We start from the raw sequence: 21133 nt of genomic DNA, 5'->3' as shown, positions 1-21133 counted from the left end.
GCTGAAGGGTTGTCACTTTGAATTTTTGTAGGAGTCTCTCTCTCTCTCTCTCTCTCTCTAGCATCAACAATGGTTAATAAGGCGATATCACCCACTCCAGTGGAGCACATCAACCCTGTCAAACCTAGCTGGCACAGTGGACTGTCCGTGAGATTCCACTGAGTTGAATTGATGGGCGTTGTCAGGGCGGAGAATATGTAAAAGCCCCCAAACCAGATATGACACAACAAAGATGATGAGACAGCGTTTCCCTGCCGCTGTGTCATTTAGTTTAAAACCGTGCCAAGTGAATTGTGCCCTGAGCAGAGTGAGGGTTTAATCATCTGGTAGCTACTTCACTGCTTAGTGGGGGAGTGAGACGGAGTGCTGGTGTTATACTGTAGCATCTCAGTTATGGCATTGTCAGGATTTTCTCAGGCTAGTGAGAGTTGGCAGGGTGATTGCAGCCTATGAAAGTCGCTGCATTACCTGTCTACTGTATCAATGGTCTTACTTCAAACATAGTCAGCAGGACACAACATTTTGGAACGTTCGGATGGGCATGTTGGTTAAACATAATATATTTTGGTCATCCGACGTAGAACAAGGAATCATGACAACTCTAGTCATGGCATTTCTATCTACAATGTTCGAGAATGTTTGGGAACTAAATGTGGTCCAGTGCTATGTGGCATTCCCTACAGGGAATATCTGTTTTTCATTTCATCATAGTCCACTCCCTGTATGCAGAATAATAGAGGTGGTTTACTTTTCTCCACACCGAGCACCCAGACCCAGCAGTCCAACGGCAGCAAAAGTAGCACCAGCTCCACCCCGTCCAGGAAGCCCCAGTGAGCTGCAGCCCTCAAGGTCCGCAAAAGCGGCAGCAGCCATATCCACGAGGCAGTGAAGGCCGTCGCGCTGTGCCACAACGTCACACCCGTCTATGAGTCCTGTGCCAGAGATTGAGTCCACTGCCGCCGAGACCAACCAGGACTTCAGTGACAACAACCGCACCTACCAGGCCTCCAGTCCTGACAAGGTCAGCTCTAAACTCCACAGAGATGTATTCATAGGGGACAACGTAGCGAAACATTTTGCAAGTTCAGGTAGTCCCTCCCTGTTTCAGTCCGTTTTATTCAGTTTAGTGACTACTGAATACGACCCAGGCTTCTCTGATGTTTCCGCCTTCAACACTAAATTACCTTTGTAGTTTGTCATAACCTGGGCCTCATGGAATGGCCATTAACTCAGAGGTCATAAAGTTGTCTGAGGTTAAGTTATTTTAATCAGTGGCATGTGTGTCCTTTAGAGTTTATAGCTCTAATTGTGGGAAGAATCTGCACTGATAACGACCCCAATGGCAGTCCCGTGGCGTTACCTTCCTCTGCCTGTCTGTGTAATCCTAAAGTAGGACCATTTTGACTTCTAGTCTGGGCTGGGCTCTAGCCTAGTGCAAGCCAAGGTAAGTTCCACAAGGCTTCACAAAATCATTGTTCCATGGGTGAAAAACACTCCAATGGCCCTGAACACTGTACTATATGAGTGGGATTAGCGATCCTTTGATATGTATTGAATATTTATGACAAAGTTATATGACGAAGACTCCTCCTCATCCAGCAACCTCTCCTTGTTCCCTGTGTGTATTCGATATTCATCTAGGACTTTCTTGGAATTCTCTAATAACAGCGGCCATATTCCCATCAGAACGGGCAGTAAATAATGGGGTACTCAACACCTACAATTTAGTGCTACAAGTTCTCTTCATTGTTGACCACCCTAAATCAATTAAGAAAATGATGTTTAGCAAGTGCTTTTAAAATCCTAGTTTTGATTGGTAATGACATAGTGGGAAGAATTGAGCTATTACAGATACATTTTCATCATGAAATGCTTAGCTGCTGTTCATTTCATTTTGATATACATGATCACTAGAATGTTGGGAATGGTATTCAAATGATTGATTGGGTAGTTTAAACCAGTCTGCCATTGTCGTTGTTGGGATCGACTAAACTTTGAACATTGAGATATTAAATAAATGATAGAGACTAAGCCTTGAATAGAAAGAGTTTGTAAAACAACAGAAGGCTTTGGAATGTGTTTGATGGAGGAGAGGAGAGCGATGTGTTGATATAGGGAAGACAGATGGATATCTGTGGGTCAGGAGGTGAGGGGTGAGGTCAGTTCCCCTTAAGGGAGTAATCAGGGTTGTTATCTGGTTACCTTCTTTCCTGTGGAGCCATAAACTGTAAGGAAGAGGAGTGTCTTAAGTAGGATGCATATGAACTGTGATGTCTGAAATGTTTAGCTGTCTGTTTTCAGCTGTACAGAACCTTTGGGGAATGATTAAACTTGGTTAAAGCTTCTATTTTGTCTGTGAGTTATTTACTCTGAAAAATAAGAACCTAACATCGTACAGTAGTCAAGGGTAGTCTCTAAAGTTCCTTATGTGACATATGATTCACATACCGTTTGTATCAAAGTTGAAATGGTTTTAAATAGTTCCCATGGAGCTGATAAACTAGATTAGATCCTGACTGTGTGTGTGCGCACGTACACACGTTCTTGCCACACGTCCACAGATGTGTATGAAGTAAATATAGCCAGCCTAGCACGGACCTCAAAGGGGAACCAGAAAAAAATGATGGGGTATTAGCAATCAGTTCTTATTTGTAGGTCAGGAGTATACAGTAATAACAACCTTTGAGTGAGCAAATAAAAAATGAGGACGTGGAGAATTGAGTCGTGTAGTTGAACGCGCACTTGGTGGGAGGGAAAAGACAAATAGAAAAACACTCCTCTGTTTGGGAATGAACTGTGTCCAGACTCCAGAGATAAGGCACTTAGACTATTGTATACATAGTATTTGTGGATGATGATTCAGGATTTTGGCTTATATCCAGTAAAGTGATGTACTGCATGACAATAGTGTACTCAACACCATTTTGAAGCTGCGGTTGAGTGTATGCCCTATTATTATTGGGGGGAAGGGACACGCAAGCTAGCACATACACAACCACAAAGATCCCCATTCATTATGATGAACTTGTTAGTTCAGTTATATGCAGAAATCGCTCCTCGATTTCCTGGTTGCAAAAATTATAATAGTTTGCCTAATTTCAGTTTATGTGACTCAAAACAAGCAATGTATAGTGCAGAGAATCAATGTACCATCTAAACTGCTGTGAAATATTGTTTCAATAACCAAAAATATTGTATTTTCAGCTGTTTAAAGCTTGTGTACAAAACCGAAAGTAAAAAAAACAAGATCGGGAAGCATAGAAATAGCGCACATAGAACAGATCTACCACTTCTTAAACTTGCTTTCATTGAGAATGACTGATTCATAACGGGTCACTCAAAACATTACATATTGCAGTTTTAAGTAGAAGCCAGTTTTAGCGCATGCCTTTCTGTTTCAATTATTGACCATGCTTTTTGACCACAAGTGATACTTAGAGTCATTTTATATAGATTATTGGACAAACAAATGATCAAATGTGCATATGTTTCTGCTTATCTAGCATCGTAATGATCCTGCATAACACATTTGACAAATTGCATTAGTGTACTTCCTGACATGAGTTTCCCCCTTGGAAACTGTCTATTTATGTTATTGGTAGGTATATTATTTTAGGTATATTACAGTAGGTATATTATATTGGCGTTGGTCCCTTTACCATATGTCATAATCTAAAGCAGCCTATGACTTCAGGATTATTCACCATTATGCTCCTTCTATTGTGTAATAATTGGCCACTGAGTTATAGTTAGTCCTTCTGTTACTATGAGGCTAACAAGCTCCTTCTGTGTCTCATTGTATTCCCTCTCAGCTGTGAATGATACTTAACAATGAACCAGTTACTTTCATGTGTTTGATTTGATTCAGGGCGATCAGGAAGTTGACCCTGTGAGCGTACACAGAGCTCCTAATCTTGACCTGTGAATCCTCTATGTGGACCCATAGCCAGCCCCTAATGAGAGGAGCAGAGGGCTTGGGTCTGTGTAGTAGTGCGGGTGTGTTCCTGACCTTACTGTGTCAGGAACACACCCGCACTACTACAGTAGGCCTGACTGGTGACTAGGGACCTGAACTCCCTGCTGCTCAAGACCCCAGCAGGACAGATCCTAACCTACTACATCCTGCAGACCTTCACCTCTGAGAGCAAGAGGATGGTCATCATCGTCAGGGTATGGACTTAGTTCTGGTGACCATTACATGTGTGGTAACTATGTGTGTGTGTTAGTCAGACCTGGGTTTAAATACTATTTGAAATAATTTAAAATACTTAAGCTGTGCTTGATTGAGCCATCTTGTTGCAATGGAACCAATAGAAAAGTCAGAAAAGTGCAAACCCCATCTAGGCAGGTTAACACAAACATTCAACTAATTTGAAGGATTTAAAGTAGTATTTGAATTCAGGTCTGTTGTTAGTATGATATGGCACTGACATGTTTTTTATATGGTTATACATCTATAATTATTTTCATACTTTGCTCTAGGAGGAGACCACAGGTGACATCACATTTTTATTAAGGGCACTGATGTTGCCATGGCGAGTATTGTGCAGGTCAATGAGTGGCTGGAGGAGGAGGTAAGGCTTCCATCCAGGCTGTATTATATATATACAAAATGAATCTAACACATGTAAGCTAATTACCTCAATTGTTAACCAGGACATTCATTCATCACAAGATCAACAGGCCCACCCATGACTGGGTGTGCAGTACTGTATGTTCATAATTGTACTGGCAGTATTGAGTCATTTATGACCAGAGGCTGTTTTCGATGTAATTTGTGACCTACATGAATTACATTCCTTTTCTAGGAGGCTCTACAGTGTCTGCCTCCCAAATTGTGCCCTGTTCCTTATTTAGTGTACTATTTTTTACCAAGGCTGTGGTTTAATATAAGTTAGTTCACTATATAGGGAATAAGGTGCCATTTGGGACACATCCAGTATGTCATATTTCTAACAATAGTGTTAATGATGTTCCATTGACTGTAATATCCTGTAGACTGTCCAAGCAGTGGTGCTATATGGGTACCATGTCAATAAGCAATCAGCGTGTCAGTTTCAGCTCATTGGCGTTTCATATTAAAAATAAACCGCCGTCTGTGGATTTTGTGTCCTCTGAACTTAGCCCCGAGGTGGCTTTATTCCCCAATGATTTCTGTCGTTGTTGGTTGACTGTTCTGATGCAGCTGACTCTGTTAGATGAAATGATCTATGCCTGTATTCTATACTATACAGTGTGTTTAACCTACTGTATGTCATATGACATTTGTTAAAACATATTGTTTGTTGAATAAAAAATATCTGACTGGAATATAGAGATTGAGTTGGTGTCCCTACAATTGTTCAGTAATTAATATTTTCATCATATTACGTCCCTCTCTCCTAACAATCCCCTTTTTTTTTCTCAGTGTGGGAACATGGCCAGGGAAGGGCTTAGGACCCTGGTGGTGGCTAATAAATGCCGATCCGAGGACCAGTAAATAGACTTTGAAGTACAAAACATAATGTCCCTTATTAACCCTCTTGAGTTGATTTCTGCGGTTCCACGTACATCTAATTAGCATAATAATAAAACATCTGTCTGTTTAAGCTAGAGCTATCTGCATGGGCTGCATCCCAATCCACCGCATCTGAGGTGAAAGGTGGCAAAGCTACAGCTGTGTTTGTCAGACATTGAGACATCCTGAAAATCGGTCTTCTCACGAAAATGTCTGTAGCCTCCAAACGGTTTGGCCTATAAACTATTATGACCCCACTATGGAAAGGCGAGACTCATGTCAGTGGTTTTGCTCTTCGACACCCACAAGCGCCACGGGACTCGTATGAAGTCGTACCGCCGATCTGCCAACTTCTGTCTGTTGCATCCGAACAGTTTGGGCTACACACTAATATATATATTTTTTATTTTACCTGGTAAGTTGACTGAACATTCTCATTTACAGCAACAACTGGAGAATAGTTACAGGGGAGATGATTAGGTGGCCATGATGGAATGAGAACCAGATTGGGAATTTAGCGAGGACACAGGAATAACACCCTTACTCTTGCAATAAGTGCCATGGGACCTTTAGTGACTACAGAGAGTCGGGACACCCGTTTAATGTCCCATCCGAAAGACGGCACTCAACACAGGGAGATGTTCCCAAACACTGCCCTGGGGCATTGGGATATTGTTTTAGACCAGAGGAAAGAGTGCCTTCCATAGGGCGGCGCACAATTGGCCCAGCGTCGTTAGGGTTTGGCCGGGGTAGGCCGTCATTGTACTGTCCGGACCTCTGGCAGTCTCTATGGGGGTACCACAGGGTTCAATTCTTGGGCCAACTCTTTTCTCTGTATACATCAATGATGTCGCTCTTGCTGCTGGTGAATCTCTGATCCACCTCTACGCAGACGACACCATTCTGTATACTTCTGGCCCTTCTTTGGACACTGTGTTAACAACCCTCCAGACGAGCTTCAATGCCATTCAACTCTCCTTCCGTGGTCTCCAACTGCTCCTAAACACAAGTAAAACTAAATGCATGCTCTTCAACCGATCGCTGCCTGCACCAGCCCGCCTGTCCAGCATCACTTCTCTGGACGGTTCTAACTTAGAATTTGTGGACAACTACAAATACCTAGGTGTCTGGTTAGACTGTAAACTCTCCTTCCAGACTCACATCAATCATCTCCAATCCAAAGTTAAATCTAGAATTGGCTTCCTATTTCGCAACAAAGCATCCTTCACTCATGCTGCCAAACATACCCTCGTAAAACTGACCATCCTACCAATCCTCGACTTTGGCGATGTCATTTACAAAATAGCCTCCAATACCCTACTCAACAAGCTGGATGCAGTCTATCACAGTGCCATCCGTTTTGTCACCAAAGCCCCATATACTACCCACCATTGCGACCTGTACGCTCTCGTTGGCTGGCCTTCGCTTCATAATCGTCGCCAAACACATTGGCTCCAGGTCATCTACAAGACCCTGCTAGGTAAAGTCCCCCCTTATCTCTGCTCACTGGTCACCATAGCAGCACCCACCTGTAGCACGCGCTCCAGCAGGTATATCTCTCTGGTCACCCCTAAAGCCAACTCCTCCTTTGGTCGTCTCTCCTTCCAGTTCTCTGCTGCCAATGACTGGAACGAACTACAAAAATCTCTGAAACTGGAAACACTTATCTCCCTCACTAGCTTTAAGCACCAGCTATCAGAGCAGCTCCCAGATCACTGCACCTGTACATAGCCCATCTATAATTTAGCCCAAACTACTACCTCTTCCCCTACTGTATTTATTTATTTTATTTATTTTGCTCCTTTGCACCATATTATTTATATTTTAACTTTGAACTTTCTTCAAACTACAAATCTACCATTCCAGTGTTTTACTTGCTATACTTTATTTACTTTGCCACCATGGCCTTTTTTGCCTTTACCTCCCTTATCTCACATCATTTGCTCACATTGTATATAGTCTTATTTTTTTCTACTGCATCATTGATTGTATGTTGTTTTACTCCATGTGTAACTCTGTGTTTTTGTATGTAGTCGAACTGCTTTGCTTTATCTTGGCCAGGTCGCAATTGTAAATGAGAACTTGTTCTCAACTTGCCTACCTGGTTAAATAAAGGTGAAATAAATAAAATAAAAAATAAAAAAATGTAAATAAGAATTTGTTCTTAACTGACTTGCCTAGTTAAATAAAGGTTCAATAAAATTTTAATAAATACTGGCCCTCCAAAACCACTTCCAGCAGCATCTGGTCCCCCATCCAGGGACTGACCCTGCTTAGCTTCAGAGACAAGCCAACAGTGGGATGCAGGGTGGTATGACTCCTTTATGTAAGGTGAGTCTCTCACGAACATGTCGGTTGTTTTGCTCTAGGACGCCCACAAGCATCATAAGACTCGCCTGAAGGTGCCTGGTACCCATTTAAAAAAAATATGAATAGAAATATATGTAAGTAGTTTAGTGCCTAAAAGAAATGGTTAAATATGTGTAAAAAATGAATTGTTTTGTCTTCTGTTTATCCATGTATGAATCTGTTATTCAATGCATTTCTATGGGCTAATAGCAGTAAAGCCAAATTCAATGCTTTGTCAAATAATGTATTTATGTACAGTATCAGACAAAAGTTTGGACACACCTACACATTCTAGGGTTTTTCTTTATTTTTACTATTTTCTACATAGCAGAATAATGATGAACACATCAAAACTATGAAATAACACATGGAATCATGTAGTAGCCAAAAAAGTGTTAAACAAATCAAAATATATTTTATATTTGTCACGTTATTTGTCGTTATGGCGCACACCTGTCACCATCGTTACGTGCAAACCAGATAAACACCCCCTGTCACGCCCTGACCACACTACCATAGAAAATACCAACTTCCTATGGTCAGAACGTGACAGTACCCCCCCCCCTCAAAGGTGCGGACTCCGACCGCATCTAAAAAAACAACAACAACAACAACCCCCCCCAATTTAAAAAAAAATAAAAACACAAAGGGAGGGTAGGGTGGGTGAGTAATGTCTATGGCGGCGGCTCTGGTTCCGGGCGTAGTACCCCCTCCGCCCGCTGATCCCCCCACTTCTGTATGTCCGGAGGAACCAGACCATCGATCATCGCCGGAGGCTTCGGACCGCCAACCGCCGCTGAAGACTCTGGGCTAAAAGCCACCACTGAAGACTCTTGGCTGCAGACCGCCACTGAAGGCTCTTGGCTGCAGACCGCCGCTGAAGGCTCTGGTCTGCAGACCACCGCTAAAGAATCTGGTTTGCGGACCACCGCTGAAGGCTCTGGGTTGCGGACCACCGCTGAAGGCTCTGGGTTGCGGACCGCCGCTGAAGGCTCTGGGCTGCTGATCGCCGCTGAAGACTCCGGGCTGATGAGCGTCGCTGGAGGCTCCGGGCTGATGAGCGTCGCTGGAGGCTCCGGGCTGATGAGTGTTGCTGGAGGCTCCGGGCTGATGAGCGTCGCTGGAGGCTCCTTGGCTGAGGAGCGTCGCTGGAGGCTCCGGGTTGATGAGCGTCGCTGGAGGCTCCGGGCTGAGGAGCATCGCTGGAGGCTCCGGGCTGATGAGCGTCGCTGGAGGCTCTGGGCTGAGGAGCGTCGCTGGAGGCTCCGGGCTGATGAGCGTCGCTGGAGGCTCCGGGCTGAGGGGCGCCGCTGGAGGCTCCGGGCTGAGGGGCGCCGCTGGAGGCTCCGGGCTGAGGGGCATCGCTGGAATAGTAACCCGCAGGGCGAGTGCGGGGAGCAGGAACAGGACACCCCAGACTGGGCAGGCGCACTGAAGGCCTGATGCGTGGGACTGGCATAGGAGGCTCCAGACTAGTAACACGCACCTCAGGGCTAGTGCGGGGAGCAGGAACAGGACACCCCGGACTGGGCAGGCGCACTGAAGGCCTGATGCATGGAGCTGGCATTGGAGGTGCCAGACTAGTAACACGCACCTCAGGGCAAGTGCGAGGAGGAGGCACAGGACGTACTGGGCTCCGGAGGCGCACCGGAGGTCTGGAAAGGGGGATACCGTGCGTAGAGCAGGCGCAGGATAACCTGGACCGAAGAGACGCACTGGAGACCAGATACGTACTGGAGACCAGATACGCTGAACCGGCGCACTTCGACCTGGCTGACTGCCAACTCTAGCACGGCAACGGTGAGGAGCTTGCACCGAGCGCACCGGGCTGTGAGTGCGCACTTGCGACACAGTGCGCACCACCGCATAACAAGGTGCTTGCTCGGTCACTCGCTCCCCACGGTAAGCACGGGGAGTTGGCTCAGGTCTTAAAATCGCCTTAGCCAATCTGCCCGTGTGCCCCCCCAAAAATGTTTTGGGTGCTGCCTCTCGTCCTTGCCTCTTGGTGGATATCGCGCCTCAAAGTGTCGCCGCTCCGCTCTTGCTGCCTCAATCTCCTCCTTCGGACGGCGATACTCCCCAGCCTGCCTCCGGGGTCCTTTGCCATCCAGGATTTCCTCCCACGTCCACGACTCCCGCTGCTCCATACCACGCTGCTTGGTCCTTGGTTGGTGGGTGATTCTGTCACGGCTGTTAGAAGGAGCGGACCAAAATGCAGCGTTGGTTTCGTTCCACATTTTTATTAGATAGTGAAACTGAATGCAATAAGAAAGAAAACTTAAGTGCAAAACAACAAACCGTGACGCAGGAGGAACAAACACACTCACAAAATATAATCACCCACAAGGACAGGTGGGACAAACATCAATTTAAATATGACTTCCAATTAGAGACAACGACAACTGGCTGCCTCTAATTGGAGGTCATGCCAAACAAAACCAACATAGAAATACAAAACTAGAAACTGAACATAGACATACAAAAAACAGATAAACACCCCCTGTCACGCCCTGACCACACTACCATAGAAAATACCAACTTCCTATGGTCAGGACGTGACACAGGTGTTATACATAGGATTAGAGATAAACTTCTCCTTAATGCAACCGCTGTGTCAGATTTCAAAAAAGCTTTACGGCGAAAGCACACCATGCGACACCATGCGATAATCTGGGTACAGTGCTCAGCCACCATACAGATACCCGCCAAGTTGTGGAGTCAACAAAAGTCAGAAATAGCGTTATAAATATTCACTTACCTTTGATGATCTTCATCGGAATGCACTCCCAGGAATCCCAGTTCCACAATAAATGTTTGTTTTGTTCGATAAAGTCTATCATTTATGTCCAAATACCTCCTTTTTGTTTCCGCGTTTAGTTCACTAATCCAAATGCAGAAAGCACGGGCACTAAATCCAGACGAAAAGTCAAAAAAGGTTCATTAAAGTTCATAGAGACATGTCAAACGATGTATATAATCAATCTTTAGAATGTTTTTATCATAAATCTTTAATAATATTCCAACCGGACAATTCCTTTGTCATTAGAAAGGAAAGGGAATGGAGCTCGTGAGCACGGCCGCGTGCGATAAACAACTCATAGCTTTCAGCTGAGGCACTTACTGTGAGTGGTCTTATTCTCTCCCCTTTCACAATAGAAGCCTGAAACAACTTTCTAAAGACTGTTGACATCTCCTGGAAGCCGTAGGAAGTGCAATTTGACCCAATTTACACTGGATATTGGATAGGCAATCACTTGAAAAACTCCAAATATCAGACTTCCCACTTCCTGGTTGGATTTTTCTCAGGTTTTTGCCTGCCATATGAGTTCTGTTATACTCACAGACATTATTTTAACAGTTTTAGAAACTTCAGAGTGTGTTCTATCCAAATCTACTATATGTGAATTCTAGCTTCTGGGCCTTAGCAACAGGCAGTTTCCTTTGGGCACGCTTTTCATCCGGAAGTAAAAATACTGCCCCCTTGCATAACAGGTTAAAGGGATGAGGAAATGGTCTTGTATCGGTCCTTCCACTAATTGTGTTGCCGGGCTCTCGAGCAGGTCTCCAACGATGGAGAGGCCCATCTGGAGCTCAATGCCTTCCGAAGGAAACACGACTGTGCTCTGGTCATCTCTGGAGACTCCTTGGCGGCACTACAACAGAACACACTTCTCACAAGCCTCTCAAGATGGTACTGTAGATGCAGCCAAAATATTTCTGGTTCCAAAACTAAAACCTTTTGAGTCCAAAACCACAAAAAGAGCAACAAAGCACATCAGTTATGGTTTTATAAGCAAAACAAACTACATTTTATCTGAAGAGATGGTACAGTAAGTAATATGTGAATGTGCTTGTGGGTCCGGATGTGTTTGCATTTTCCAAATCCATATGTTTATCTTCCCACAGGTGTGTCTGCGGGACTATGAGCATGAGTTTGTGGAACTGGCGTGTCAGTGTCCAGTGGTAGTCTGCTGTCACTGCTCCCCCACTCAGAAAGCCCAGATCATCCACCTGCTCAAGCAGCACACAGCCAACAGAACCTGTTCCATAGGGGAGCCCCTGTGCCATAGGTGGAAAGGGGCTCACCTATGGCACAGGTTCTGTAACAACTAACCACTCTTATCCTTTGTATGAGACACAGAACTGCTACAATGATCTGTGTACAATGAATGCCAAATTATAAAATAGATTGTAGAAAATGCCTACCAGTAATATACCTGTATCTCACTATTGACTACTTTGTTTTGAAAATGAAGAAACTAGACCCAGTATGAGAAGGTAATCAAAGAGCATAAGCATCTATATTAACAATGTTTTGTCATCATCCTGCTCTTTTACATGTTATTATTGAACCTGTGGCTGACATGTGGCTCTCTTGTCTCTCCCATGTGATGGAGGTAATATGATGTCAATATGACCCAGGCAGCAGACTGTGGTATTGGTATTGAAGGAAAGGTTAATAATCCATATTACGCCTCTTACCCTGTCCACTTATTATTACATGAAATAGTAAAAACATGATTTTTTTACAAAAAATGCAAAACCTGTTATGGGTGCATATTTAGTCTGATATGGGGTGTGTCCTTCCCTAGAATATGTTCTTATGTTCTTCCCATGCAGGAGGAGATGCAGGCATCACTGGCTGCAGATTTCTCCATCACTCAGTTTAAGCACATTGGTCGGTTGCTCTTGGTCCACGGCAGGAACAGCTACTAGCGCTCAGCAGCCCTGGGCCAGTTTGTCAAGCACAGAGGCATTTGGGTGTTAATCAGTATTTACCAAGGTAAAAGGATTGACAGGATATTCCTTTAGCTTTCTGAGTTAGATTTCTTTAACACAGTTCTAATGATGAATACTAACACACAGGTAAGGGTGCTGGGAAACATAATGGATATTAGGAATCTAACAGGTGTTGGCCAGGTGCACAAACTCTTATATCCAAAGGATCCATCCGCACAGTATGGCAGCTTTCCTGAAAGCAATCTGAATGACGCGCAGCATAGTGGCTAAACCACCTTTTTATTACTCACTGTTCGTCCAGGCAACACACTTCTATTTCATCATGTTTACTATGTGCAAAACTTCAGTCCACTGCCCACTGACTCTCAGACAGTCCAGTTTCTCAGTAGCTTAGGTTTCCAAGAGTCATCCGCAGTTACATGCAGTCTTTTTGTCTTTTCTGTAAACTGATATTTCTGTAATCACTAAGCCATGCAGCGTGTTGAAAAATAGCTTATGTTCCTACTGGAGTGTACCTTCCTGACAGCTTTCGTTTTTTAATTAAAGGCCTAATACCAATGAAAAACAGGCCACGATCATCGGTTTTAATTTATTATTGAGTTTAACTCTCAGGAATGCACTGTATGTAGACTGTATGGAAAAGGCAATTATGTGATCAGTTATAGGCAATTAAGCTCAATTTGCGGAGCGTTATGACAAAATGATAGGCACAACCATAGAATAGGTGAATGAGTGTCAAGCTACAGTACTCAGAGGGGTTTACCTGGGTGGGTTCGGGATACACTAGGAGGCATTGTGCCTGTTCACCCTCATAAATAATATAATTGAGTCAAACCCTGTGTCTCCAGACTTACTGTAATCCTAATAGGTGGACTCTGTCTGGTGTGTCAATGAACATGCATTGAATAACAGACTTTCAGTGAGCATTGAAGGGGCGGGTAGGGACGTTAGGCCAGTAACCAAAAGGTTGCTGGATCGAATCCCTGTGCTGACAATGTAAACATATGTTGTTCTGCCCCAGAGCAAGGTAGTTAACCTACTGTTCCCTGGGCGCTGATGACGTGGATGTCGATTAAGGCAGCCTCCCGCACCTCTCTGATTCAGAGGGGTTGGGTTAAATGCAGATGGCACATTTCAGTTGAATGCATTCAGTTGTACAACTGACTAGGTATCCTTCTTTCCCCATTGGGGATCAAAGTAACCTAAAATACATAAACCAAAACGAAGGCCTAATATACCTTTTTCGTCCCCTAAAAGAATAAACCAATTCATTGTATTTTTAGGTCTTATCATTATTAACTACAAACAAATTGATTCTAGTTGATTACTAGAATACATTCTAGTTGATCCATTCTCTAGTTTCTTTCTTATGCTGATTAAACAGTTACTCAACCGCTACTACATCACTAACACTTCTTTGAGGCGTCCCCAGGTGGCATCCTGATGTACGGTGCACTGCTGTTGTTTGAGTCGTAGTTTGTGCACGTGGTGGCCATCTCCTTCACTGCGCTGATCCTCACCGAGCTGCTCATGGTGGCGCTCAACATCTGTACCTGGCTCATGGTGCTAGCAGAGTTCCTCAGTCTGGGCTGCTACATAGCCTCGCTCGCCTTCCTCAACGAGTACTTTGGTAAGCAAATATTCTTTACCTGAAGAGGAAAACAACTCAATTCAACTTTATTTATCAGCCCTTATTTTTTTATTATGCTGTTTGCTATTGTGCTCAAAAGTATTGAGGGGAAATAATCATTTTGTTATGTTGCTTTTTGTTATGTTGAAGGCAGGTTTTCCAAACACTTCACTCTTGTAGTAACAATATCACCCTTTGCACTACACTACACTGCAGCTTTTGTGTTTTAGTTTGATGCAATTTGCACTTATGTTTATGAGTTAACCCAATTAAACCTTGGAGGTCTGTGCTTTGCTTTGCTTGTGTCTGCCGTCTTCTGTCTCTCTCCCTCGCTCTCTTTTGTATCTCTCTCCCCCTGTTATTTTCTCTCTCTCTCATGCTGGCACTCACCTTGTCTCTTTCTCTCTCGCTTTCTCTCTGCTACTTGTCCTCTCTTTTTCCATTGTATGTGGCCTTGGTACAGGCATAGGCAGGGTGTTGTTTGGAGCTTTTCTGGGTAGCTGTACAGCACTGTGGAAACGCTACCTATCTCCTGTTCCACCTCCTTTTCAATCTTTCCTCTCATCACTGTTTTTGACTGTGCTGTGACTGCTCAGCCCTGTTCATGTTCCTTCTGTGACCATACTCTGACCATGTCTTTTTGCAGCCCTATTTGATGTGACACATGCACTACATGACCAAAAGTATGTGGACACCTGCTTGTCTAACATCTCATTCCAAAATCATGGGCATTAATATGGAGGTGGTCCCCCATTTGCTGCTATAACAGCCTCCACTCTTCTGGGAAGGCTTTCTACTAGATGTTGGAACATTGCTGTGGAGACTTCCATTCAGCCACATGAGCATTAGTGAGGTCGTCACTGATGTTGATCGTTTAGGCCTGGCTTGCAGTCGGCGTTCCAATTGATCCCAAAGGTGTTTAATGGAGTTGAGGTCAGGGCTCTGAGCAGGCCAGGCGAGTTCTTCCACACCGATCTTCAACAAACCATTTCTGTATTGACCTCGCTTTGTGCACGGGGGCATTGTCATGCTGAAACAGGAAAGGGCCTTCCCCAAACTGTTGCCACAAAGTTGGAAGCACAAAATCGTCTAGATTGTTATTGTATGCTGTAGTGTTAAGATTTCCCTTGACTGGAACTAATGGGCCTAGCCCGAACCATGGAAAAACAGCCCCAGACTATTATTCCTCCTTCACCAAACTTTACAGTTGGCAATATGCATTCTGGCAGGTAGTGTTCTCCTGGCATCCGCCAAACCCAGATTCGTCCTTCGAACTGCCAGATGGAGAAGTGTTATTCATCACTCCAGATAACACATTTCCACTGCTCCAGAGTCCAATGGCGGCGAGCTTTACACCACTCCAGCCAACGCTTGGCATTGCGCATGGTGATCTTAGGCTTGTGTGTGGCTGCTCAGTCATGGAAACCCATTTCACGAAGCTCCCAATGAACAGTTCTTGTGCTGACATTGCTTCCAGAGGTAGTTTGGAACTCGGTGGTGAGTGTTGCAATCGAGGAGAGACTATTTTTATGCGCTTCAGCACTTTGTGGTCCCGTTCTGTGAGCTTGTGTGGCCTACCACTTCACGGCTGGGCTGTTGTTTCTCCAAGACGTTTCCACTTCACAATAACAGCACTTACAGTTGACCGGGGCAGAAATTTTATGAACCTACTTGTTGGGAATGTGGCATCCTATGATGGTGCCACATTGAACGTCGCTGAGCTCTTCAGTAAGGCCATTCTACCAGTGGTGTAAAGTACTTAAGTAAAAAATACTTTAAACCACTAATTAAGTAGTATCTTTACTTTACTATTTATATTTTTTACAACTTTCACTTTACTACATCCTAAAGAAAATAATGTACTTTTTACTTCATACATTTTCCCTGGCACACAAAGTACTCGTTACATTTTTAAGGTAAAAAATAGTCGAATTCACTCACTTATCAAGAGAACATCCCTGGTCATCCCTACTGCCTCTGATCTGGCGGACTCACTAAACACAAATGCTTAGTTTGTAAATTATGTCTGCGTGTTGAGACTGGAGTGCCCCTGGCTAGCCGTAAACAATTTACAACAAGAAAATTGTGCCGTCTGGTTTGCTTAATATAAGCAATTTGAAATGACTTACTTTTGACACTTAAGTATATTTAACACCAAATACTTTTAGACTTTTACTCAAGTAGTATTTTACTGTGTGACTTTTATTTGAGTAATTTTCTATTAAGGTATTTTTACTTTTACTCAAGTATGACAATTGGGTACCTTTTCCACTGCGTTCTACTGCCAATGTTTGTCTATGGAGATTGCATGGCTGTGTGCTCGCTTTTATACACCTGTCAGCAACGGGTACGGCTGAAATAGCTGAGTCCGCTAATTTGAAGGGCACACCAGTCTCAACATCAACAGTGAAGAGGAGACTCTGGGATGCTGGCCTTCTAGGCAGAGTTCCTCTGTCCAGTGTCTGTGTTCTTTTACCCATCTTAATCTTTTCTTTTTATTGGCCATTCTGAGATATGGCTTTTCTTTGCAACTCTGCCTAGAAGGCCAGCATCCCGGAGTCGCCTCTTCACTGTTGACATTGAGAGTGGTGTTTTGCGGGTACTATTTAATGAAGCTGACAGTTGAGGACTTGTGAGGCGTCTGTTTCTCAAACTAGACACTCTAATGTACTTGTCCTCTTGCACAGTTGTGCACCGGGGCGTCCCACTCCTCTTTCTATTCTGGTTAGAGACAGTTTGCTCTGTTCTGTGAAGGGAGTAGGTCACAGCGTTGTACGAGATCTTCAGTTTCTTGGCAATTTCTCGCATGGATAGCTTCATTTCTCAGAACAAGAATAGACATGAGTTTCAGAAGAAAGTTCATTGTTTCTGGCCATTTTCGAACCCACAAATGCTGATGCTCCAGATACTGAACAACAGTTTTCAGCTGTGCTAACATAATTGCAAAACGGTTTTCTAATGATCAATTAGCCTTCTTAATTGATAAACTTGGATTAGCTAACACAACATGCCATTGGAACACAGGAGTGATGGTTGCTGATAATGTACAGATGCCACGCCTATGTAGATATTCCATAAAGAAATCAGACGCTTCCAGCTACAACAGTCATTTACAACATTAACAATGTCTACACTGCATTTCCTGTCAATTTGAGGTTATTTCAATGGACACATTTTTGGGAATTTCTTTCAATAACAAGAACATTTCTAAGTGATCCCAAACTTTTGAACGGTAGTGTAAGTGATAACAAAATAATGTATATCAACATGTTAGTGTCTGTCACATATTGAATGTGCTGATATCTGGACAGATTTCTAACCTGTGTTGTTTTTTCTCCCAGACCTGGCCTTCATCACAACACCAGCCTTCCTGTGGAAGTTGTCAGTGATCACCGTCGTCAGCTGTCTTCCTCTCTATATCATCAAATACCTGAAGCGCAAGTTCTCACCACCCAGCTACTCTAAGCTGTCTTCAGCCATTTTAAGCTCTCTCCTACTTACACACTTACTCAAATTATTTTTCTTTGTCTCTCTACAATCCTTCTTTTCAGCGCTTTTTTCTGATCCACAGTAAAGGGAACCTAAAGAAGTCAAGAAACCACTAGAAGCAAAAACATGAAGAGAAAATGTTCTGAATTCGTCACTGGAATGTGGTAATACTTGAAAAGACTGAGCACAAAACCAAAATGGGACTGAGGGAAGTGGTAAAAACTGAACAAATTGCCCTTTGATGCACTGGACTGGAACATTTGGGTCAATTTGCCGTCTGTTTTAATGGACTTCCAACCATCGGCTTCAAGTGTCATTTTTTATAACTCGATGACTATGCTTTCTACGTTACTGAGTTGAGATACTAGTATGATGGTTTAATTTGGACGTTCTACTTTTGTGTTGTGATTCCTAAGCACTGTAAATACCAACTTAACATGTACAGCATTTTACTACTGTACCCTGACACTTAATTGTAATTACCTAGGGAATATGTACATGAACCAAAATTAGCTACATTTCACAATGTTCTCTCTTTGTACATCAAGTCCTTTACATTTCCAGAAGTTGAATATCATATACACTACCTCATAGTATGAAACCAGCACTCCATAGTTACTTTGATTTAGGCAATTGTGTTCTGTGCATCCTGTTCTTGAGCGGTGAATTATGCCATAGGGCTTTTGTGCCTCATTGTTTTGATTGTTGCGTTTGGATATCGTCTCTCATAAATCCGGATGTCAATCAGAGGATTAGCTAGACTAGCTAGTGTGTTGTCTCTTATTTGGAAGATGTCCTGGGCCAGCAGTATGACCACAGGGGATCTACCTTGCTGTAACCACTCACTTCTGACAATGTTTTACAATGACAATACTGTTCTCTCTCAATCACAAACAACCACAGAATATTAAGGCTGTAGTTTGTAGGCATCCTCTGACAATTACTAATATGACACTGTCTTTATTAAGCTCTGATCATGTCTTCTGAGCTTAAGATGAAACTACCTATGGATGCAAAGACGAAATGCAAAGACGAAACCTGACAGCGGTTTGTAGGAATACGTTGTATCATTCTTGCCATGTGAGTGTGTGCATTTAGATATAGGTTCCTAGTCCAAACAGAATTGAATAAATGTATCATCATGCTCACACATCTCTTTTCCTGATTGTTTTTGTCTGTACAGTAAGTTGAACTCAGGTAAATCATTCCTGAATAATCTGAATAGAAATGTGGCAACCGTACGTACTGTACATGACAATGCTGCATGAGGTAGACATGGCTGTTATGTTTATTTATGAAGGACGAATGGACATGGCTGTGTCACTTTAATAGAAGTTGGTAACTTGATCCCAATCGTCTGACAATGTGTTTTCTGTTGATACTGTTTCTATGGTGTTATGCATGTTTAATCTGTTGAGGAATTGCTTTCCATGTCATAGACTGCAATTTCTAAAAGTATGACAATTTATGTTATTATCATTGATTAATGCAAAAATTAACATTTTAACAAATAATAGTATCATATGGTGTGATTGCTTGAAAAGGATTCCCCAAAGGCATGCTCAAGGAACTAAGTAGGTGTTTTATAGCTCAGTAATCTCTTCTGGTTAAATTGTTTCTGATTTGAGTGGTAAATGTTATATCAGAGTTTAGAAAGTACAGTAGCTTGGTTGTCTTTGGTTATAATACTGGTAACCCTCAGTATTGTTTGTATTCATGCAGAGGGAGAATAATTTTTGACCACAAGATGGTGGCAAAGACCTGACACTGAATATTTTATTAATCCAGGTAATAGTTACAAGGGGGAGGAATGAGCCAATTGGAAGCTGGGGATGATGAGGTGGACATTATGATCAGATTGGAAACTTCACTAGGACAGCGGGGTTAACACCCCTACTCTTATGATGAGTACCATAGGATCTTTAGTGACCACAGAGAGTTAGGACACCCATTTAAAGTCACAGCTGAAGACTGCACCCTACACAGGGTAATGGCCTCAATCGCTGCCCTGTGGCATTGGGATAAATATTTTTAGACCAGAGGAAAGAGTGCCTCCTACTGGACCTCCAAACCACATCCAGCAGCATCTGCCCCCCCATCCAGGGACCGAGCAGGATCCTCCCTGCTTAACTTCAGCCAGCAGTGGGATGCAGGGTGGTATGCTGAATCTAAGAAGGTTGTATCAAGTCAAGGTTGAATCAAGTCTTGTAGAGTATATTCGTTTGATTACACATTTGAAGTGTTTGCTTTGTCCCGCAACGAGCCATTATAAACAATGGCTTGTGGGATGAAGCAATTGAAAATGAAAATTGGTGGTGGAGTACAAATTATGCAACTATCTTTCTGATATCCATCCCTCATGGGCCTATCAGGTTGCCTCATGTCAGTCTGTGGGCTCATCTATTCCTCCTTAGGCACCTCCAAATAATCTGACTAACCTAACCATTTAGTCAACTTTTCCCAAGGCAGAAATGTATTCAGAATGTTAAGTAAATACAAAGGGATGACTTGATCAATACAAAACTCATCACTATGCTGAAGCAGTAATAACACTGACTTCTGCTATTTTACCCTCAGAGTTACTAAAGGTTACTATATACTGTAAAAGCGGTGTTTGGGGTAACCTGAGCTGCTCACTAAGCAGAAGACAATGTGTTATTCCCCACCCCACCCCCCCGGGTGTACTAGGAAACACTTGATGGTGGGTGACCCAGTGATGAATGTGATAGTCCGATGGCTCAAACATGTGAGGAAAACTCCACTTTCATCTCCCCCTTGTTTTCACTCACAGCTTCACACATTCATAAATAGGAAAATGGTACTATAAGTACAAAGAATAGCCTTTTCTATGTGGTTATTTGGAAAATTACAATACTGCTGGTGTACTAAAGAGAGGATGCTGAGATAAAGGGTTTCAGACACTGATTCCACTTGTTTTTTTCTGTGCCTTTTTTGCTTAATTACACAACTAGGAGATGTGTTCTCTGACTCCCTGGTTTTCATATTTTCTCTGTCAGTCTACAGGTTTGACAGTCAAATCAGTCAAAAGCAGAACAATATTCAGTTGGCTGGGTTTTCCGTGCATCTGCAGGACAGAACAGCTATGTCTGGTAAAACGAGGGGTGGGGGTGTGTGTCTATTTGTCAATTTGCACAGCTGGTGTGCGATGTCTAATATTAAGGTCTCGAGGTATTGCTCGCCTGAGGTAGAGTACGTCATGATAAACTGTAGACCACACTATCTATATTTTTCGGAACTGTCTATTTACCACCACAAACCTATCCTGGCACTAAGACCGCACTCAACGAGCTGTATAAGGCCATAAGCAAACAAGAAAATGCTCATCCAGAAGCGGCGCTCCTAGTGGCCGGGGACTTTAATGCAGGCAAATTTAAATCCATTTTACCTAATTTCTACCAGATGGTCAC

At 43.2% G+C, this 21133-nt stretch overlaps 1 pseudogene; it reads left to right on the top strand.

Moving 5' to 3' along the window:
- The first annotated feature begins 69 nt into the window (after positions 1–69).
- Positions 70–17801, top strand: LOC106569783 (putative phospholipid-transporting ATPase IIB; annotated as a pseudogene).
- The last annotated feature ends 3332 nt before the right edge of the window (positions 17802–21133 follow it).

Source organism: Salmo salar, chromosome 14 (genome assembly GCF_965601325.2).
Source record: "Salmo salar chromosome 14, fSalSal1, whole genome shotgun sequence".
Classification (NCBI taxonomy): domain Eukaryota; kingdom Metazoa; phylum Chordata; class Actinopteri; order Salmoniformes; family Salmonidae; genus Salmo; species Salmo salar.
This window is presented reverse-complemented; position numbering and strand designations above follow the sequence as displayed.